This window comes from Rana temporaria, chromosome 8 (assembly GCF_905171775.1).
Source record: "Rana temporaria chromosome 8, aRanTem1.1, whole genome shotgun sequence".
NCBI lineage: Eukaryota > Metazoa > Chordata > Amphibia > Anura > Ranidae > Rana > Rana temporaria.
This window is the reverse complement of record NC_053496.1, coordinates 185,036,685-185,059,675: the sequence shown is the minus strand read 5'-3', so window position 1 is coordinate 185,059,675 and position 22,991 is coordinate 185,036,685. Positions and strand designations below refer to the sequence as shown.

Here is a 22,991-nt window from a genome sequence, read left to right as displayed (position 1 = left end):
CCTCCCACAATCCTCCTCACCTCTCCGGTCAGCAGGTAGATGATCTCCAGGGTGAGGTTTAGTATCTTCTCCATCATGTGACTCCGGTCCTCCTCCATCCTCATTGGTCATGTGATCTATGCATGTTTCCTGTAGACCAATAATTGATAACAGAAAATAAACTGGACTGTACTGGTTGTATAATATTAGGATGGGGTTGCATGAGGGATAATATGAGGGTTTCTCTGGGCTCACCATTAGTTTTCTTCTATACCAGTGTTGTCAGTTCAATATGTAAAAATAACATGAAATCTGAGGAAGAAATGAGAGCGATAGAAACACTTTGGCCACATAAATATTATATCCATTTGCCTGTGTGTACATCGGACTGAAAAGATGGAAAGCTAAAGAGGAAAGACGGCCAGAGCAATTGTATGTTTTACCTCCTCTACTGCCAGTTTCACCCATGAGCCCTCTCCACTTCCTCCCAACTCATCTCTCACCCGGAACTTCCTGTTTATACCTGACATCACTTCCTGTCTTTCATAGAGACTTCCTGTCTGGGTGGACGTGAGATCACCATCGTGTGGAGCTCAGAGGAACTGCAGCCCAGAGAAACGTCTCGTAGTGTGAAGACGGCCTTGTGCTGTGTGTGTATGTACTGTATATTGTTATAGATGGGGTCATCTCCACTCCCACCAAGGGGGAGAGAAATTTATTATGCAAACCATACCCTTTTAGCAACAATATGCATGGTGGGACATATATGGTGTGATCATTGCATGATAACACTAACTGAAAAATATACCTTCAATATGTCACACTAATATTCAGTGTATTCCACCATATAAAGTCTATAAAATAAATCGCGATCTCGTCTTCATTCCACAGTATGAAAGTGCTCTCCACATGTGACTGTGCTCCTCCAATCAGAAAGCCCCCCCCCCTCAGTAGTACCTCCCCATTTCCGAAAAGGTAACTCAGCTTTATCGGTATCTCCTCTGATCGTATTACTCTTATCCTGAGGAACCTCAGACTGTGCGGGACGGTGCCGGACCATCGTATTCCTCTTATCCTGAGGAACCTCAGACTGTGCGGGACGGTGCCGGACCATCGTATTCCTCTTATCCCGAGGAACCTCAGACTGTGAGGGACGGTGCCGGACCATCGTATTCCTCTTATCCCGAGGAACCTCAGACTGTGCGGGACGGTGCCGGACCATCGTATTCCTCTTATCCTGAGGAACCTCAGACTGTGCGGGACGGTGCCGGACCATCGTATTCCTCTTATCCCGAGGAACCTCAGACTGTGAGGGACGGTGCCGGACCATCGTATTCCTCTTATCCCGAGGAACCTCAGACTGTGCGGGACGGTGCCGGACCATCGTATTCCTCTCATCCTGAGGAACCTCAGACTGTGCGGGACGGTGCCGGACCATCGTATTCCTCTTATCCTGAGGAACCTCAGACTGTGCAAGACGGTGCCGCCCTTCCAACATTTAAGAGGTTTCCTTGTAACGAGTGTGGGAAATGTTTCAGTTTTAAATCTGGTCTTAAAGAGCATAAAAGATCTCACACAGGTGAGAAGCCCTATTCCTGCCCTGAGTGCGGGAAATGTTTTTCACGGAAGTCCAATCTTTACACACATCAGAGATCTCACACGGGGTTAAACCCATTTTCCTGTTCTGAGTGTGGGAAATATTTTGCACACAAATCAGATCTAATCAAACATCAAAGATCTCACACAGGTGAGAAGCCATATTCCTGTACTGAGTGCGGGAAATTTTTCAATCTTAAATCACTCTTCTTAACGTACATCAAAGATCTCACACAGCTGAGCCAAACTGGGAAAAGCCGTATTCCTGTCCTGAATGTGGGAAAAGTTTTCGTTTTAAATCCAATCTTCGTGCGCACATAAGAAGTCACACGGGGGAGAAGCTGTATTCCTGCCCTGAGTGCGGGAAACGTTTTTTCACTAAATCAAGCTTAGACAGACACCAAACTCACACGGACAAAAAGCCGTATTCCTGCCCTGAGTGCGGAAAATGTTTTTCACAGAAGTCCTATCTTTCCAGACATCAGAAATCTCACACGGGAGAAAAGTTGCATTCCTGCCCCGAGTGCGGAAAATGTTTTATCACAAAATCAGCTTTAGATAAACACCTGACAACTCACACGGGAGTAAAGCCGCATTCCTGTCCTGAGTTTTCCTGTCTTTTCCGTTTGCAATCCGTTCTTCATATGCACATCAGAACTCACACGGGTGAGAGGCCGTATTCCTGCCCTGAGTGCGGGAAATGTTTTTCAAAGAAGTATAATCTCTCTATACATCAGAAATCTCACACGGGAGAGAAGCCGTATTCCTGTCCAGAGTGCGGGAAATGTTTTTCAAAGAAGTGCAATCTTTCTACACATCAGAAAACGCACACGGGGGGGGATATCCGTATTCCTGTAGGAGTGCGGAAAATTTTTCTATCACAAGAACAGATTTAGATGCACCCCTGACAACTCACGTGGGGGAAAAGCCGTATTCCTGTTCTGAATGTGGGAAATATTTTCATTTGAAATACAAATTGGGATTGTTTGTAATACATTTTCAGAATAAAATGGATTTTGTAATGTTTGTAATTTTTGGGTAATTTTGCATTGAATAAAATGGCTGCCACGGCCTTTGCATCCCAGTCATGCGCAGTCATGTTGGAACAGGAAGGGGCCGTCCCAAAACTGTTCCCACCAAGTTGGGAGCGTGAAATCGGCCAAAATTTCTTGGTATGTTGATGCCTTAAGAATTCCCTTCACTGGAACTAAGGGGCCCCTATATTTCTGCACCCAGGCACCTGTGGCCCTAGGATTGGCCCTGAGTACCGCGTTTGGCCTGTGGTGTGGGGCGAGGGAGACAAACGTAGCCGATCAGCGCAGTTCGGAAATACGCAGTTCCCAAGCCTTTCCGATGTCAGCCGAGCTGTCTCCGGGCCTCTTCGTGTGTTCCCAAGGCTCTCCGGTGACCCCCCCACCTCTGGCCGCATGCGGTATTGCGTGCCATTGAAGTCAATGCGTAAAAAAATTATTTTAGTTTCCATTGACCTCAGTGGGGAAACTTGCTTTGATATGTGAGTGCTTTGGATTACAAGCATTCTCCTGGAACGGATTATGCTCGTAATCCAAGGTTCCACTGTAATTCCAACCCAAAAACACATTCTGCTACGCCACATATGTGGTACGAGGATACCACATGTGTGAAACTTTTTTAATACCTAGATGCATTGAGAGGCCCAAAACCAAAGGAGCACCTTTGGGCTTTCAAGGATCATAAATTACGCATCTAATATCCTGACTACCTCTCACAATTTTAAATTGTGGCGTGCCAAGCCAGGGACCTTATGTGTCAGTGGGGGTGAAGCTTGAGGAGTGTCTGTGAGTACCAAGCCAGGGACCCAGCAGTGAAGCGGGGGTGACGCTTGAGAAAGATACTGAGTGCTACAATGGAAGAGTTAACCTGAGGCCTGGTGACAGATGCGCACCCTATGGCTGACTGCTGCGGATGGAGCTCTGGGTGGTTCAGGAAAGCAGGTCCACTGGGGCACCAATACTGATCACACCGGGAGCTAGAGCATGGCATTTCCCAGTGCGCAGAGTCTAAAAGCCAGCAGGTGCTCACCAGGGCCTCTAATGGCGAGGATGGACTTTGCTGCAACTGGCTCCAGGTCGCGGCCCCCAGGGTCTCCCAGCTCACACTTACAGTAGGCTACTGGAGGAATAGTCAGGAGATAAGCCAAAAGGTCGGGGCAACCAGCAGACAGGGATAGTCAAAGAACAAGCCATGGTCGGTAACCAGAATCAGACGTAGAGCACACGACAGGAAGCCAAACACACAATATTGATCGGCAAAGCTTGGCTTGCAGTGCACAGGTTATTATAGTGTTTCCGGTTATGCCCCGTACACACGATCGGATTGTTGGATGTTTTTTCCGACGGAATACCGCTCAAGCTCGTCTTGCATACACACGGTCACACAAAAGTTCTCTGAACTTTCGACCGTCAAGAAAGCGGTAACGTACAACACTACATCGAGCCAAGAAAATTAAGTTCAATGCTTCCGAGCATGCGTCAAATTTTTTCCGAGCATGCGTTGGAATTTTGCGCGTCGGAATTGCTACAGACAATCAGAATTTCCAATCGTAGTTTTTTCCGGGGGAAAAATAGAGAACCAGCTCTCAATCTTTTGCTGCCGGAAATTCCGACAGTGTGTACGCGGCATTAGTGAGCGTAACGAATACGAATTTATCTGAAGTTATAAATCATTTGAAATTCGTTACGTTCACTAACAGCCGAAATTTGAAAGGAAATTCCAATACCTATAATGTAACAGTTGGTTATTATTAGTTAGTTATTTTGAATTCTTGAATTTTCTTTTCGATTTTCGAATTTTTGGATTTCCAATTTATTTTAAATAACGAATTTCGATCATAACGAATGACCCCCCCCCCCAAAAAAACGAATGAAACGAAAACGATCAAATTTTTTGGCAGTGCACATGTCTATATACACTTATTAGGATTTTTTGTACCAAGAACATTTAGGAGAATACATATTGGACTAAACTGATGAAGAAATTCGATTTTATTTTTATTTTTAAATTTTTTTTATTGGTTGTTTTATAGCAGAAATAAAAAAAAATATTTTCTTCAAAATTGTCGCAATTGTCAGTTAAAGTAACGCAAAAAATTGCCTGGTCATAAAGGGGGTAAAACCTTCCGTGGTTAAGACTAAAACCTACAGGATGTGTTATGGAAAAGGAATAAAGGAAAAGAGAAGAACATTTCATCATACAGATCTGAGAACTTAGTTGGTGTTCCAGAAACACGGCTTGACTCCTCACAAGACTGGGCTGTTTGTATTCATTCTGATTCTAGAGAAACCCAACCAGCAGTGACACCCCCTCCTTCTTCCCCCTAGAGGGACCCAACCAGCAGTGACACCCCCTCCATCTCTCTCCTAGAGGGACCCAACCGGCAGCGACACCCCCTCCTTCTCTCTCCTAGAGGGACCCAACCAGCAGTGACACCCCCTCCATCTCTCTCCTAGAGGGACCCAACCGGCAGTGACACCCCCTCCTTCTCTCTCCTAGAGGGACCCAACCAGCAGTGACACCCCCTCCTTCTCTCTCCTAGAGGGACCCAACCAGCAGTGACACCCCCTCCTTCTCTCTCCTAGAGGGACCCAACCAGCAGTGACACCGCCTCCTTCTCTCTCCTAGAGGGACCCAACCAGCAGTGACACCCCCTCCTTCTTCCCCCTAGAGGGACCCAACCAGCAGTGACACCCCCTCCATCTCTCTCCTAGAGGGACCCAACCAGCAGTGACACCCCCTCCTTCTCTCTCCTAGAGGGACCCAACCAGCAGTGACACCCCCTCCTTCTCTCTCCTAGAGGGACCCAACCAGCAGTGACACCCCCTCCTTCTCTCTCCTAGAGGGACCCAACCAGCAGTGACACCCCCTCCTTCTCTCTCCTAGAGGGACCCAACCAGCAGTGACACCCCCTCCTTCTCTCTCCTAGAGGGACCCAACCAGCAGTGACACCCCCTCCTTCTCTCTCCTAGAGGGACCCAACCGGCAGTGACACCCCCTCCTTCTCTCTCCTAGAGGGACCCAACCAGCAGTGACACCCCCTCCTTCTCTCTCCTAGAGGAACCCAACCAGCAGTGACACCTCTCCTTCTCTCTCCTAGAGGGACCCAACCAGCAGTGACACCCTCTCCATCTCTCTCCTAGAGGGACCCAACCGGCAGTGACACCCTCTCCTTCTCTCTCCTAGAGGGACCCAACCGGCAGTGACACCCCCTCCTTCTCTCTCCTAGAGGGACCCAACCAGCAGTGACACCCCCTCCTTCTCTCTCCTAGAGGGACCCAACCACCAGTGACACCCCATTCTTCTCTCTCCTAGTAGAGGAAGCCAGACAGGACTTTGAAGTCTTTAGTGATCTCGGTTTTCCTTATAAAGTGTTTCTTCCATGATAAAGATCAGAGGAGCGCTCAGCCACGTGTTTTCTGAGGAGTATATCAAGGTGAGCTTCTTCCCAGTGTGAGATCTCTGATGTACGGCAAAATATGATCCATATAGAAGACATTTCCCGCACTCAGCACACTAATACACTTTGACGGGTGAGGTGGGTTCTCAGATGTCTAGTAAGACACCACTTCCGTGGGAAACATTTTCCGCACTCAGAACAGGAAAACGGCTTCTCCCCTGTGTGGGATCTTTGATGTATAATGAGGGCTGATTGCCTTGAATAACGTTTCCCGCACTCAAGGCATGAATATGATTTTTCCCCCATGTGAGAAAGTTGGTCAAGTTTTGATTTATGAAGAAAACATTTCCCGCACTCAGAACCAGAATGAAGCGTTATACCCGTGTGAGAGCTCCTTTGTACAAAAAGACTTAATTCCGAGCTAAAACTTTCCCCACAATCATTACAGGGAAATGTCTCCTCCCCCTGAATTCCGGCCCCACCCCTCACAGTACGAGGTTGCTCGGAGTCGGAGGGATTCCATGGTCTATCCACACTGTAAAGTCCTCCATCCATAGTGGAGCTCATTGTCTTTTCTCCTCCACAATCTCCTGTGATGTCCTCATCTTCCATTTTACAACCTGGAGATAAAGTGAGACGATCCTTTGAGGGTTTCTCCATGGCGTGTCCTGGAAAAATAGAAAAACATCATCAATAGATATGAGAGGGTTAGTTCACTTCCATCAAGATTCCATCTGGATCAGGTAGATATGAGTGAGGAGATGTTCTCTGTGGAGGTCCCAACCAGCTGGAGCTGGCAGTATTAGATAGTATCACTACAGGGAGGTGACCACTATGAAGCCACTGTTGGCTGACATCACTCAGCTCCCACCCTACTCTGGACCAATCAGTGAGCAGTAACAGAGCAGAGATAAGAGAAGAATATATTATGGGTCACCTGTGCTGATCTCTGTAGGAGTGTCCTCCTCTATGAATGTCCTCGTCATTCCAGCCTCCTCCGTATATTGCTGATCATCCCTCACATACGTCTCTTCTTCTTCATCCTCAACTTTTATGTTCATCAGATCTTCACCCTAAACCAACAGAATGGCAGAAAATAGCATCTGTAACATAGAAGTATTTATGATGTGAGATCACATAGAAAATATCATCTTGTAGAGTCCACACATCGTCTCCACATGTCAGAGTGTTCAATCACTTTATGTTCCCGACCCTCAACTCCACCTACCTGATGATGGTGGGGGATGGTGTGACCTTCCTGTGTGGAATCCCGGGAATACAGAGGAGGGGGAGATCTCTCTGGTGGGTTCCTGGTATTGGATGGCTCCATTGGGACATCCATATGTCCTGAAAACTCCTCCATCACACCATAGGACTCATCCTCCTCTATATATTCTTCTTTAACAACAATGTTATATTCCTCAAGGGTTCCACTCTAAGTATAAAATAAGAAAATCATTGTAACAAACAAGACTATGCATAGATCACTGCCAGTAACTGTTAACCAACTACCTGATGATGGTGGGGGATGGTGTGACCTTCCTGTGTGGAATTCCGGGAATACAGAGGACGGGGACATCTCTCTGGTGGGTTTCTGTAGCTGGATGACTCCACCATGGTGTCCTGGTACAGATCTTTGTGTTCTTCTGGAAATTCTGACTGCTTTATCACCCGATCCTCATCATCCTCCTCTTTTATCTCTTCTTTAACATCAACTCTAAAATCTCTCAGGTTTCCACTCTGAACATAGAATAAAAATGACATCAATGGTAACAATGCAGATAATGTACAGATCCTAATGATACTATCAGTGATTGTTCCTCATCTACCTGATGATGGTGGGGGATGGTGTGACCTTCCTGTGTGGAATCCCGGGAATACAGAGGACGGGGACATCTCTCTGGTGGGTTCCCATTACTGGATCCATCTGTAGGAAACACACACACTGACTGAATACATTGTTTCTATGTGTTTATCAGATGATGGGGGATCTAGGTGGAGACTCCGTACTGCTCTCTCCTTTACAATAAAGTCTCCTCTTACCCGGTGATGTGAGGGGCGGCTGATTCTCCATCATGATGTCCTTGTAGAGATCCTTGTGTCCTTCTAAATACTCCCACTCCTCCATGGAGAAATAGACAGTGACATCCTGACACCTTATAGGAACCTGACACACACAAAGATACAGTCACCATCCAGACACACCCCTTGTCTGTTACTGGATAATGTCCCAGAATCCTCCTCACCTCTCCTGTCAGCAGCTCCATCATCTTCTTGGTGACTTCTAGAATCTTCTCCATGTTGTGTCTCTCAGGTTTTAGGGAGTCACATGGAGGCACTGTGATGGTCATATGATCACCTGACTTCACAAGAGGAAATCTCTGTATTGGAGAACCAATAGGAAGATCATGTTAGAATCCCAGAATCCTCCTCACCTCTCCGGTCAGGTCTGTGTTTTATTAATAGAGATAAGAGTGATGTCATGTGACCTCCCAGAATCCTCCTCACCTCTCCGGTCAGGTCTGTATTATTAATAGAGATAAGAGTGATATCATGTGACCTCCCAGAATCCTCCTCACCTCTCCGGTCAGGTCTGTGTTTTATTAATAGAGATAAGAGTGATGTCATGTGACCTCCCAGAAGCCCCCTCACCTCTCCGGTCAGGTCTGTATTATTAATATAGATAAGAGTGATGTCATGTGACCTCCCAGAATCCTCCTCACCTCTCCGGCCAGGTTTGTGTTTTATTAATAGAGATAAGAGTGATGTCATGTGACCTCCCAGAATCTTCCTCACCTCTCCGGTCAGGTCTGTGTATTATTAATAGAGATAAGAGTGATGTCATGTGACCTCCCAGAACCCTCCTCACCTCTCCGGTCAGCAGGTAGATGATCTCCAGGGTGAGGTTTAGTATCCTCTCAGTCATGTGACTCCGGTCCTCCTCCATCCTCAGTGATGTGGTCATGTGATCTATGCGGGTTTCTCTGTAGATGGATAGCGGAGAATTATCTGGAGTGTATTGGTTGTACAATATTAGGATGGGGATATAAGGGGTTGATAGATGGCTTCCCCCAGTGGAAATTGGCACATGTAGAGGTCTGTACATATGACTAAAATGGGGAAAAGTTGAGGAGTAAAGAAGAATAGAGGGATTTGTTTATAAAAGAGTTAGCCTCACGCTATTATCCCATGTTCCTCTAATGCAGGGGGTCTCAAACTGGTGGCCCTCCAGCTGTTGCAGATCTACAATTCCCATGAAGCATTGCAAGGCTGACAGTTACTAGCATGACTCCCATAGGCAGAGGCATGATGGGACTTGTAGTTCAGCAACAGCTGGAGGGCCGCCAGTTTGAGACCCCAGCTCTAATGTCTGGAGGTATAAAAGGACTGACCTCTTCCTTCCATCTCATTTAATGCAGTGGGAGTCGTCGTCTCTGCACCAGGGGAATGTGATGTAGGGGGTATGATGGAGCAACTGAAGATGAAGGCGGAGGAGAGGAGAACTGTTGTTGGTGCGGAAGTGTTCCTATGGTGTTCAGCTGCCATAGAGCTCTGTGGTGGAGCTCCATGTTGTTTAATATACAGGTCTTGGAACGGTGTATCCTAACCACTTGCCTACCGGGCACGTTCACCCCCTTCCTGCCCAGGCCAAAGTTCAGCTTTCAGCGCTATCGCACTTTGAATGACAATTGCACGGTCATGTAACACTGTGTACATATGACATTTCTATCATTTTATCACAAATAGAGCTTTCTTTCCGTGGTATGTAATCACCATTTTATATATATATAAAAAGACCAAACATTTTGATTTTTTTTCTTAATTTCTGTTATAAAATGTTGCAAATTAGTAATTTTTCTTCTTCACTGACGGGCACTGATGAGGCGGCACTGATGAAGAGGCACTGATGGGCACTAATAGGTGGCACTGATGAGGAGGCACTGAAAGGCGGCACTGATGGGCACTAATTGGAGGCACTGATAGGCAGCACTGATGGGCACTAATGAGAAAGCACTGATAGGCAGTACTGATGGGCACTAATGAGGAAGCACTGATGAGGAGGCACTGATAGGCATCACTGATGGACATTTATGCCGCGTACACACGATCGGATTTCTGATGGAATGAAATCCAATGGATTTTTTCGTCGGATATCCGATGAAGCTGACCTTCATCAGTCTTGCCTACACACTATCAGACTAAATTCTGAACGTCTAAAACGCTGTGACGTAAAACAAGGTGACACATCTCCAAAATGTAGAGAATGTTCAGGCGCCATAAGTGGGGAAATAAAAGACGTCACAGTGACTATGGAGGAAGAGGACGGACATGAAGAGGGGGGGGGGGGTTACAGGGTATAAATATAAAATAATATCTTATTACCTTCTCTGTTGCCAGTTCCACCAATGTCTCCTCTCTACTTCCTCCCGACTCACCTCTCACCCGGAACTTCCTGTCTGTCCCTGACATCACTTCCTGTTTTCCATAGAGACTTCCTATCTGGGTAGAAGTGAGAAGATCACCATCTTGTGGAGCTCAAGGGAACTGCAGCCCTGAGAAACCTCTCGTAGTGTGAACATGGCCTTGTTATTGTTGTCAAGTGTTGCAGATGCTGCAGAACAGTCCCGGATTTTGGCTACTGACCCAACATGTCTTCATCCTGCAGGTTCCAGGACAACCTGTAGAGTGGCAGTGAGGTGCTGACTGCTGGAACAGTGTCTGGGTTCTATCACCAGGCATTGCAGTTAAACCAGACTGTTGGGTGAAGTGATCTCCTTTTTGACAGTGAAAGTAGAACTCCAACATCAGCAGAGAGGCAACAGAGCAGGTAGGTACCAACAATGACCACCAATGCTGGACTGGACTTATTTTAATCCACTGACACCAACTATAGAACTTGTACAGTAGGGAGAGGGATGAGATATGGGATTTATAGGTGCAACAATAATCCACCATAACTATAGAACTTATTTTCCTCCTACTGACACCAACGATGGAACTTATTTTATTTCACTGACACCAACAATGGGAACAATTTGACTCCTACTGGGACATCTTTTATCCCACTGATACCCAGAATTGAAGGTAACGTATTTTACCTCGCTGACACCAACAATGGGACTTATTTTATCCCACTCACACCAATAATGGGGCTTAGTCTATTCTCAACAAGAGCCAACAATAGGACTTATTTTCCTCCTACTGCAGCCCAGAGGAACGTGTCATTGTGTGAACACGGCCTTGTGCTGTGTAGGTATTGTATATTCTAATAGATGTATACTTGTAAACTCAGGGAACTTGAGAGACACGTAATTTTGAGGGTTTTCTCCCAGCTATTGCAGCAGTTGAGGGGCTGTAGTTCCTCTGAGCTCCACAAGGTGGTGATCTCACTTCTACCTGGACAAGATGTCTCTATGGAAGGCAGGAAGTGATGTCAGGTACAAACAGGAAGTGATGTCAGGTATAAATAAGAAGTTCCAGGTGAGAGGTGAGTTGGGAGGAAGTAAAGAGGAGACATTGCTGTAAGTGGCAGCAGATGAGGTAATAAGATCTTATTTTCTATTTACACCCAGTAACCCCCCCCCCCCCCGTCATGTCCGTCCTCTTCCTCCATAGTCACTGTGATGTGTTTTATCTCCAGCAGATGATGATACACACATATATAGCGTGGAAACCTAGATTAACTCCTTCAGACTCACAGGGTCAGAACATTTCCTTCATTTTGAAAACTTGTCACCTTTCCCACCGCGTCAGTCTTTTATCAGGGGATGGGGGATTATTTGTAGTATCTGTTCTTATCAGTCATTAGGGAAAGAACACTGACCCCCCTTTTGCCAATTGGGGGGGGGGGGGGGGTGAGGGGCAGACAGTACTTCCTTGATGTAATTAGGTGGGGGAGCCTTTTCCTCCTGGGTTGGATCTGGCTTTGGCTTGTCCCCGATTATAAGCAAGGCTCCCCCTAAGCTCTCTAGGTTCTGATGTCTTCCTGGTAGGGATGGGGCTGCACTTGTCTGGCCGAGAACCCTGGCTCCGAAAGACGCCTGTGGTGTATGTGCCCCTGGAGTGGCAGTCCGGGGGTGCCTTAATTCTTACTGCTGGATTGGGTGGTTTTGGCACCAAGGTCACTGGACTACACACACTTTTTAGCATCTGCCTTTATGGCCGAGCCTTTTGGCTAGGACCGGAGGATTTATTTATATGTTTTATTCCTGACCAGAAGGCCGGCCATTGTATTGCACAATGGCACCTTTGTACTTCTCCACTTTCCTTCCCCCCACTTTTATCTGTGTGTTTGTTATGTTTGCCTTAATTTTTGGTTGCATTGTATAAGTCCTTTTTTCACATTTTTTCATGTCCCAAAGTTATCCGTCTGCAAGGAGACCTGTATAGATCAAATGACGGCACCAATGAGGATGGAGAAGGACCAGAGATACATGACTGAGAAGATACTGAACCTCACCCTGGAGATCATCTACCTGCTGACCGGAGAGGTGAGGAGGATTCTGGGAGGTCACATGACATCACTCTTATCTCTATTAATAATACAGACCTGACCGGAGAGGAGGGTTCTGGGAGGTCACATGACATCACTCTTATCTCTATTAATAAAACACAGACCTGACCGGAGAGGTGAGGAGGATTCTGGGAGGTCACATGACATCACTCTTATCTCTATTAATAAATCACAGACCTGACCGGATAGGTGAGGAGGATTCTGGGAGGTCACATGACATCACTCTTATCTCTATTAATAATACACAGACCTGACCGGAGAGGTGAGGAGGATTCTGGGAGGTCACATGACATCACTCTTATCTCTATTAATAAAACACAGACCTGACCGGAGAGGTGAGGAGGATTCTGGGATTCTAACATGATATTCATATTGGTTCTCCAATACAGAGATTTCCTCTTGTGAAGTCAGATAATCATATGACCATCACAGTGCCTCCATGTGACTTCCTAAAACCCGAGAGACACAACATGGAGAAGATTCTAGAAGTCACCAAGAAGATGATGGAGCTGCTGACAGGAGAGGTGAGCGGTGCCGGGAATTCTGGGACATTATCCAGTAACAGACAAGGGATGTGTCTGGATGATCATTGTACTATCAATACTGTTTATGTTTACTTCTTTATATAGGAGTGGGAGTATTTAGAAGGACACAAGGATCTCTACAAGGACGTCATGATGGACAATCAGCCGCCCCTCACATCACCGGGTAAGAGGAGACTTTATTGTAAAGGAGAGAGCAGTACGGAGGCTCCACCTACATCCCCCATCATCTGATAAACACATAGAAACAATGTATTCAGTCAGTGTGTGTGTTTCCTACAGATGGATCCAGTAATGGGAACCCACCAGAGAGATGTCCCCGTCCTCTGTATTCCCGGGATTCCACACAGGAAGGTCACACCATCCCCCACCATCATCAGGTAGGTGAGGAACAATCACTGATAGTATCATTAGGATCTGTACATTATCTGCATTGTTACCATTGATGTCATTTTTATTCTATATTCAGAGTGGAAACCTGAGAGATCCTAAAGTTGAGGTTAAAGAAGAGATAAAAGAGGAGGATGATGAGGATTGGGTGATAGAGAAAGAACACAAAGATCTGTACCAGGACACCATGGAGGAGTCATCCAGCTACAGAAACCCACCAGAGAGATGTCCCCGTCCTCTGTATTCCCGAGATTCCACACAGGAAGATCACACCATCCCTCAACAGGATCAGGTACATAAGCATGTTTGGAACATTGAATGTTTTATAATATATTCAGAGTGAAAATGTAACCACTTGCCGCCCGCCCACCGTTAAATGACGGAGGGACGGTCCGTCTCTCGTTCTGGTGTCCGTAATATGACGGCGCACACGAACAGCTGCTCCCGTGCGCAGCGATCACGGCAGCGGCGTGTTGCTAGAACACGGCGCGACCCCAATCTCTGTAAAGAGCCGCTGATGTGGCTCTTTAACCATGTGATCAGTTGTGTCCAATCACAGCCGGTCACAGGTATATACAGGAAGTGCCGGTAATCGTCTCTCATCACTTTACACTGACAGGGAGAACAGGGCATGTAATCAGGGCACTGATCACGATTACGGTAAAGCCCCAGAAGTGCCACTAATCAATGCCTATCAGTGCCCATCACTGGTGCCAGTCAGTGCTGCCTTTTAGTTCCCATCAGTGCCCACGAGTGCCCCCTATTATTGCCACCTATCAGTGCAGCATAATAGTGCCACCTCCTCAGCGCACATCAGTAAAGGAGAAAAATTACTTATTTACTGACAGAAACTAAGAAAAACTTGCCCTGTATTGAGGTGGTTAAAGAGCCATCGTACTATCATTAAGATGAAAACTAAAGCAACAGATCCCCCCCCCCCCACACACACTTTTAGTTGTGGTCTTTTTAGTTTCGAACCCTAAAGAATACAAACTGTTAAGTAGACATTACCCAAGCCAACAGCCCGTTATCAGGTTTTATGGCATATCATAAACATTTTAGCAAATAGTAAAAGGCAGAACCCGCAAATTGTGCAGCTCTACGTAGAAACCAATCGGCTTCCTGTTTTTTTTTCAAAGTTTAATTGAACAAGTTGACGTTAGAAGCTGATTGCCTCCTATGCACAGCTGCAACAGATTTTACGCCCTCCAGTTTTAGTAAATCAACCCTGTAGCATCAGCTGTTTTGGTGTGTAATTGGCTAACTGCACAGTTATCCAACCTCGGTGTTGATCAATCTTAGCCTGTTGGCACTTAGATTGTGGTCCCACGAGCTGGAAAATCTCTGCGCCATGTAAGACTGATGCCGCGTACACACGATCATTTTTCGGCATGAAAAAAAAAACGTAGTTTTTCAGCATGTCCAAAAAACGAAGTTTTTCCAACTTCATCATTAAAAACGACGTTGCCCACACACCATTGTTTTAAAAAAATGATGCGGTGACGTACAACACATACGATGGCACTCTAAAGGGGAAGTTCTATTCGCCTTTGGGCTGCTTTAGCTGATTCCGTGTTAGTAAAAGACGATTCGCGCTTTTCTGTCTGTTACAGCGTGATGAATGTGCTTACTCCATTATGAACGGTAGTTTTACCAGAACAAGCGCTCCCGTCTTATAACTTGCTTCTGAGCATTTGCGGGTTTAAAACGTCCTTTTAGCCCACACACGATCATTTTTTACAACCCGAAAAACGACGTTAAAAAATGCAGCATGTTCGAATTTTTTTTTTTTTGGACGTTTTTCAGAAGCCGAAAAATGATGTGTAGCTCACACACGATCATTTTAAATGACGTTTTTCAAAAACAAAGTTTTTTTCATGCCGAAAAATGATCGTGTGTACACGGCATAAGAGCTCCACCATCACATTCTTGTATTGGCGTGGTGTGAGGTTTTGCCTTTGTTGTTCACAACACCTAGTAACAGAAAACCCACCAGAGAGATGTCCCCGTTCTCTGTATTCCCGGGAATGCCTACAGGAAGGTCACATTATCCATCATGGTTTCAAGGTTGGTAGGACTGTAAAGTGACTTGTGAAGAAGGTTTGTGGAGATATTTTTTTCACGTCATTAGAGTTTGTGTTATTGTCTCTCATTTTCTTGGTTTAGTATGAAGATCTGATAGATATAAAAGTTGAGGTTAAAGAAGAAGAAGACGACGACGAAGAAGAAGAGATGTATATGGAGGAGGCTGAAATGATTAAGACATTTATAGAGGAGGACACTCCTACAGAGATCAGCACAGGTGGGTCGTTAACACTAAATCCATTCCTTCACCCATACTGCTCACTGATTGGTCCAGAGTAGGGCGGGGACTGGGTGATATCAGCCTGTAATCCCCTGGTCACTTTCCTGAGCTGTGTTCCCCGTCCTGTATTCCTGTATTTCTCTCGGATAATCTTCCTTCTCTGTGCTGCAGACACAATTTATGTCTCTAGACTGGATTTATGGAGATTCTGGGGTTCAGCTGGCAGCAAAATGTTGATTTTTTTCACCATAGGTGAAGCTTGACGGGAACACCTTGGATGTGTGCCTTGGGTCTAGCAAAATTTCTGAAAAAAGCAAATCTTCCTGGGTTACTTGCTTTTGTTATTTGCTGCCTGAACTTGGTGGAGGGGATGTCCCATGAGACGTTGCTTGCCCAGGTCACTGAGTGCGCTCTCAGGAGATGGGAGACAGCTTGTCATGGTCCAACTTGGAGACCAGTAGCTATAGCAGTAGATGGAGACCCACTGACCAGCTGGATAAGTACAGAAGCAGATCACCCTGGTGGATGACGCGGGCCCACCGGAGTCTTATGCCCCATACACACGAGCGGCATTTCCGTTGTAAGCCTTTCATCGGAATTCCGACCGAGTGTAGGCTCCATCAGACTTTTGCTGTCGGAATTTCCGTAAGCAAAAGTTTGAGAGCAGGTTCTCAATTTTTCCGACAGAAAAAAATCCTATCCGGAAAATCCGTTCGTCCTGTTTGCAATTCAAAAACACGCATGCTCGAAAACAATTTGACGCATGTTCGGAAGCATTGAACTTATTTTTCTTGCCTCGTCGTAGTGTTGTACACTCGAAAGTTCAGGAAACTTTTGTATGACCGTGTGTATGCAAGCCAAGCTTGAACGGAATTCCGTCGGAAAAACCATCCAACTTTTTTTCCAGCGGAAATTCCGCTCGTGTGTACGGGGCATAAGTCTGATGGTGGAGATGGGTTTTGCTGCATGTTAGTACCAGGTCTTGGTCCTCGGGATCACCCCACCAGGAGGTGAGCAAGCCACGGTCCAGTAGCAGATACAGCAGGCAGGGATGAGCAGAAGCATAATCGGTAAACAACCCCAAGATTGGTAACAAGTGGTTGCAGATTGGGATCAAGGAGAAGTGTAGTCGAGGAACAAGCCAAAGGTTGGAAATGAGTGGTAGCAAACATACAAAATGATAAGAGCAAGCTATTGGATGGAGGGAGCACAATAATCTGGCAAACAGAAAGTGTAGACACATGGAATCATGGGAGGAGCTCAAGGTTGATGAACGGATCATTTATGAAATTGTCCAGGGAGCTGTCCAGCATTCCAGGTAGCTCAGTAAGAAGAAATATCTCCACACAGAGCAGAGGTCCTGAGTTCAGATCCAGGCCTTGACATCAGCAGTGTGGGGCCTCTGCAGCATCTCTCAGATAAGTAAGTTACCAATGAACACAACTGTAGGTAGGAACAATGACTACCCAACACCAACACATGGCCTTCATTCCTGTTGCCATAAATATTGGTTTCCTCACTCTCAGGCTTTGTCCATCAATAAAGAAATGATCTGGTAGGAGATCAGAGGAGCCATTTACTAGTCACCTTGAGGGGGGAATTGTAAGATCCTCAGAGACAAAGCTGCCTGATGTGGGCGGAGTCCTGGTTTAGGGGAACCAATCTGCTCATGTCTAGTAATAATCTTTGTATTTCTATTTTAGTAGATGGACGGGAGATGAGGAAAACCTCAGAGGATTGTCTCACTTTGTCTCCAGACTGTAAAGTAGAAGATGAGGACATCACACAGTATAGTCCAGGAGAAAACCCGACTACCTCAAATGTCCATCCGGCACCACACAGTGTAGATGGACCATCGTATTCCTCTTATCCTGAGGAACATCAGACTGTGCGGGACGGTGCCGGACCATCGTATTCCTCTTATCCTGAGGAACCTCAGACTGTGCGGGACGGTGCCGGACCATCGTATTCCTCTTATCCTGAGGAACCTCAGACTGTGCGGGACGGTGCCGGACCATCGTATTCCTCTTATCCCAAGGAACCTCAGACTGTGCGGGACGGTGCCGGACCATCGTATTCCTCTTATCCTGAGGAACCTCAGACTGTGCGGGATGGTGCCGGACCATCGTATTCCTCTTATCCTGAGGAACCTCAGACTGTGCGGGACGGTGCCGGACCATCGTATTCCTCTTATCCCAAGGAACCTCAGACTGTGCGGGACGGTGCCGGACCATCGTATTCCTCTTATCCTGAGGAACCTCAGACTGTGCGGGACGGTGCCGTCCTTCCAACAGAAAAGAGGTTTCCTTGTAATGAGTGTGGGAAGTGTTTTCGTTTTAAATCCAATCTTAATGTGCATAAAAGATCTCACACGGGGGAGAACCTGTTCTCCTGTACTGAGTGCGGGAAGGATTTTCTACGTAAAGTTGATTTTACTAAACATCAGAGGTCTCACACAGGGGAGAAGCCGTATTCTTGCTCTGAGTGCGGGAAATGTTTTTCAGATGCATCCTACCTTTCTGTACATCAGAGATCCCACACAGGGGAGAAGGCTTATTCCTGCCCTGTGTGCGGGAAATCTTTTCTGTGGAGAGCCCAATATGTCCGACATCAAATGTGCCATACAGACAAGAAGCCATATTCCTGCGCTGAGTGCGGGCAGTGTTTTCTGGGTAAATCAAAATTTGTCAGACATCAGAGGTCCCACATGGGGGAGAAGCCGTATTCCTGTGCTGAGTGCGGGCAGTGCTATCGGAATAAGTCAACTCTTGTCAAACATCAAAGATCTCACACGGGGGAGAGGCCGTATTCCTGCCCTGAGTGCGGAAAATGTTTTTCACAGAAGTCCCATCTTTCCAGACATCAGAAATCACACACGGGCGAGAAGCCGTATTCCTGCTCTGAGTGCGGGAAATGCTTTGCACAGAAATCAGAACTTGTCCCACATCAAAGGTCTCACACGGGCGAGAAGCCGTTTTCCTGCTCTGAGTGCGGGAAAGGTTTTGGACAGAAATCGGAACTTGTAGCACATCAGAGGTCTCACACGGGGGAGAAGCCATTTTCATGTGCAGAGTGCGGGAAATGTTTTTCAGTCAAGTCCCATCTTTCTGTACATCAGAGATCGCACACACACCAGAAGCCGTATTCCTGCCCTGAATGCAAGAAATGTTTTGCGCAGAAGTCGGGACTTGTCAGGCATCAAAGGTCTCACACGGGTGAGAAGCCGTATGAATGTTCTGAGTGCAGGAAATGTTTTGCAGTCAAGTGTAATCTTTCTTCACATCAAAAATCTCACATGTGTCAGAAGCAACCTTCCTGCCCCGAATGAGGGAATTGTAATTCATAGAAAACAGAACTTGTAAGACATCAAAGGTCTCACATGGGTGAGAATACAAGAGGGATGAAATGCCACCGGAGAGATCCATATATGCAGGGTCCTTTTCCCCAGAGAATAGGTGCAGGAACTCCCCCTTTTCACGAGTCACCCCTTTGTCTCCACCCCCTACCCACCTCCAAGCACCATTGCTTGGTTCCACCTCCAAGCATCGTTCCTTGGTTCCACCCCCAAGCACCATTCCTTGGTTCCACCTCCAAGCATCGTTCCTTGGTTCCACCCCCAAGCACCATTCCTTGGTTCCACCTCCAAGCATCGTTCCTTGGTTCCACCCCCAAGCACCATTCCTTGGTTCCACCCCCAAGCACCATTCCTTGGTTCCACCCCCAAGCACCATTCCTTGGTTCCACCCCCAAGCACTGTTCCTTGGTTCCACCTCTTACCCATCTCCAAGCACCATACCTTGGTTCCAACTCTTACCCATCTCCAAGCACCATATCTTGGTTAGACCTCTTACCCATCTCCAAGCAACGTTCCTTAGTTCCACCCCCTACCCATCTCCATGTACAATTCCTTGGTTCCACCCCCTACCCATCTCCAAGTATCATTCCTTGGTTCCAACCCCTACCCATCTCCAAGTATCATTCCTTGGTTCCAACCCCTACCCATCTCCAAGCACCGTTCCTTGATTCCACCCACTACCCACCTCCAAGCACCGTTTCTTGGTTCCACCCTCTACTTACCTTCAAGCAACGTTCCTTGGTTCCAACCCCTGAACACCCATAAGCACTGTACTGGTTCCACCCACTAGACACTTCCAAGCACTGTTTCCTTCCCCTGTCAATCTCAAGCACTGTTTTTTTTTTCCCACCTCCAAGCACCGTTCTTTGGTTCCACCCCCTACCCATCTCCAAGCACCATCCCTTAGTTCCACCCCCTACCCATCTCCAAGTATCGTTCCACCTCCTACCCATCTACAAGCACCGTAACTTAGTTCCACCCCCTACCTGTCTCCAAGCACAATTCCATGGTTCCACCCCCTACCCACCTCCAAGCACCGTTCCTAACTTCCACCCCCTACCCATCTCCATGTACAATTCTTTGGTTCCAACCCCTACCCACCTCCAAGCAACGTTCCTTGGTTCTAACCCCTACCAATCTCCAAGCACCATTCCTTGGTTCCACCCTCTACCCACCTCCAAGCACAGTTCCTTGGTTCCACCCCTCAATTCTGCACCTTTTAGAGAATACGGAACCAAGTAACATTTGTGGTATTAAGCCATTTGTATGAAATTTGTTAATGATAAAAAGAAAAACAGTAAAATAGATCCCCCTGAGGAAAAATCTATCACCCCAGCAACAATGGACCACCCACAATAAAATACTCCCCAGCAACAACAGATCTTTAATACAGCCAGCATCAATAGACCCTCCAGCAGCCAGCAACAATAGACCCTCCAGCAGCCAGCATCAATAGACCCTCCAGCAGCCAGCAACAATAGATCCTCCAGCAGCCAGCAACAATAGACCCTCCACCCTGCAAAACGAAATCCCCTCCAGAGACAAAAGATTACCCAGCAGCCAGAATCAATAGACCTCGCAGCACACCCCTTGCCATTACATTCAGTTCTGGAGGTTTTGGAACTGCGTTCCCGTTGAAAAGCCCTGCGTGTATGTGTAGTAGATTGTACAAAAGAGTAGGAAGTTCAGAAAAACATTATATAGTTCTGGCTCGTATTGTGAGGACAATTAAAAACCTCCGAATTTTGGATATGTGTATATAGCTCACACAACCATTGTGTATTTTACCCTATACTAACATGCTTTGTGGAGGACACTTACCTCTCTCTGACCTACACACATCCCTACTAGGGATGAGCTTCGTATTCGAGTCGAACTCATGTTCGACTCGAACATCGTATGTTCGATCGTTCGTCGAAATACGAACAAAACGGGTCGTTCGCGCCAAATTCGAGTTACATTTCACAGACCATAATTCACTGCGGCATCGCTGGCTGATGATTGGCCAAGCATGCACTATGACCCGCATGCTTGGCCAATCACAGCTTGCAAAAAACGGAGAGCCATAATTGGCCAATGCCAGGGTGACCATGGCCAATTATGGCTCAGGGGGTTTAGTACACGCCCCACACTATAAAAGGCCGCCTGCAGGTCGGCCTTGTGTAGTGTGTTGCGGTGGTTAAGAGAGGACAGAGAGAGTGTCATTTATTGTAGGTAGATAGAGCAGGCAGGCAGGCTAGTCAGTTAATGTTACAGTGTGTAGAGGATATATATACATCCCAGGTGTTGTACATATATTTATACACTGTGGGCTAGATTCAGGTACCTTTTGCGCTTTTTTTACGGAGGCGCAGGGCAACGTTTTTGTAGCTCCGTAAATTGCATGTGCGCTCCGGCAAAATGCCCGGCGTAAGCGCGCGCAATTTAAATGATCCCGTAGGGGGCGGGAATCATTTAAATTAGGCGCGTTCCCGCGCCGAGCGTAGAGCGCATGCTCCGTCGGGAAACTTTTTCGACGTGCATTGCGGTAAATGACGTCGCAAGGTCGTCATTTGCTTCAAAGTGAACGTGAATGGCGTCCAGCGCCATTCACGATTCACTTACGCAAACTACGTAAATTTTTAATTTTGCGACGCGGGAACGACGGGTATACGTAACATTGGCTGCCCCTGCTAATAGCAGGGGCAGCCTTACGCGAAAACCGCCGTACGCAAACGACGTAAACTGCGTACGTAGGGCTCGCTTAACGTTGTGAATCGGCGTTAGTATGCAATTTGCATACTATACGCAGAGCACAACGGGAACGCCACCTAGCGGCCATCGCAAGAATGCAGCCTAAGATATGCGGGCATAAGAGCATTCGTTACGCCGGCGCAAGTAAGCAATTGCGCTGCGTAACTATGGTTACGCAGGCGCAATTGCTCTCTGAATCCGGGCCAGTATAGTTTAGCTAGATCAGTTCTTCCTAATTTACTGGCAGGCAGGTGATTGTGCTAGCTGCAGTATTCTCACGTGGTGTATTGCCCGTGTCCTCTGTAGTTTGCACCTAAAGCTACTTGGTGTGTACTGCCCGTATGCTCTGTAGTTTGCGCCTAAAGCTACTTGGTGAGTACTGCACTTGTTCTCTGTAGTTTGCGCCTAAAGCTACTTGGTGAGTACTGCACTTGTTCTCTGTAGTTTGCGCCTAAAGCTACTTGGTGTGTACTGGCCGTGTGCTCTGTAGTTTGCGCCTAAAGCTACTTGGTGTGTACTGGCCGTGTGCTCTGTAGTTTGCACCTAAAGATTCAGGAGCAGTGATTTTAATGATGCTTGAATAAAAAAAAATGAAAAATTCCTTTCAATATTGTACCTGCTGGGTGTCTATAGTTTGCCTGTGAAAGCGTCTTTGAGAACCCGGGTCTTGCCCGAGGGAACTTGTATCAATGGAAAAAAAGTTCAGAGTCCTGAAAAAAACAACCGTTTTTAAAACTTTTTTTCCATTGATACAAGTTCCCTGGGGCAAGACCGGGTTCTCAAAGACGTTTTACGACAATAACTTGCATAATAGGCTTTAAAATTAGCACTTTTGAATTCGAACGTTCCAGTCCCATAGACGTCAATGGTGTTCTAAATGTTCGCGCGAACGTTCGGTCCGGTCCGGTCGAAGGTTCTAGTGCGAACCGAACGGGGGGGGGGGGGGGTGTTCGGCTCATCCTTAATCCCTACACTCTTTCCTGGCATTGCCCTGCATTGCTTAGTTGAAACTTTACTTCCTTCTACCATGAAGTTACCTTTGTAACAAAGCTTCCATTCTAAGTATGTGTAATAAACAGTAGAACAATTTTGGAAACGTGTTCTTGTGTCTGTTCCCTCGCTGCCTGAATTCCGATAAGAGCAAT

General features: G+C 46.7%; 1 protein-coding gene and 1 long non-coding RNA gene across 2 annotated transcripts in view; both read left to right on the top strand.

The window, feature by feature from the left end:
* LOC120909614 (zinc finger protein OZF-like) overlaps window positions 1-22,991 on the top strand; it is a 713,034-nt gene that overhangs the window by 49,576 nt on the left and 640,467 nt on the right. The window lies entirely within an intron of this gene.
* LOC120909694 lies at window positions 13,708-17,500 on the top strand. Its single transcript, XR_005741356.1, has 3 exons — window positions 13,708-13,745; window positions 15,620-15,755; window positions 17,462-17,500. It is a non-coding gene; the product is annotated as an uncharacterized LOC120909694 (long non-coding RNA).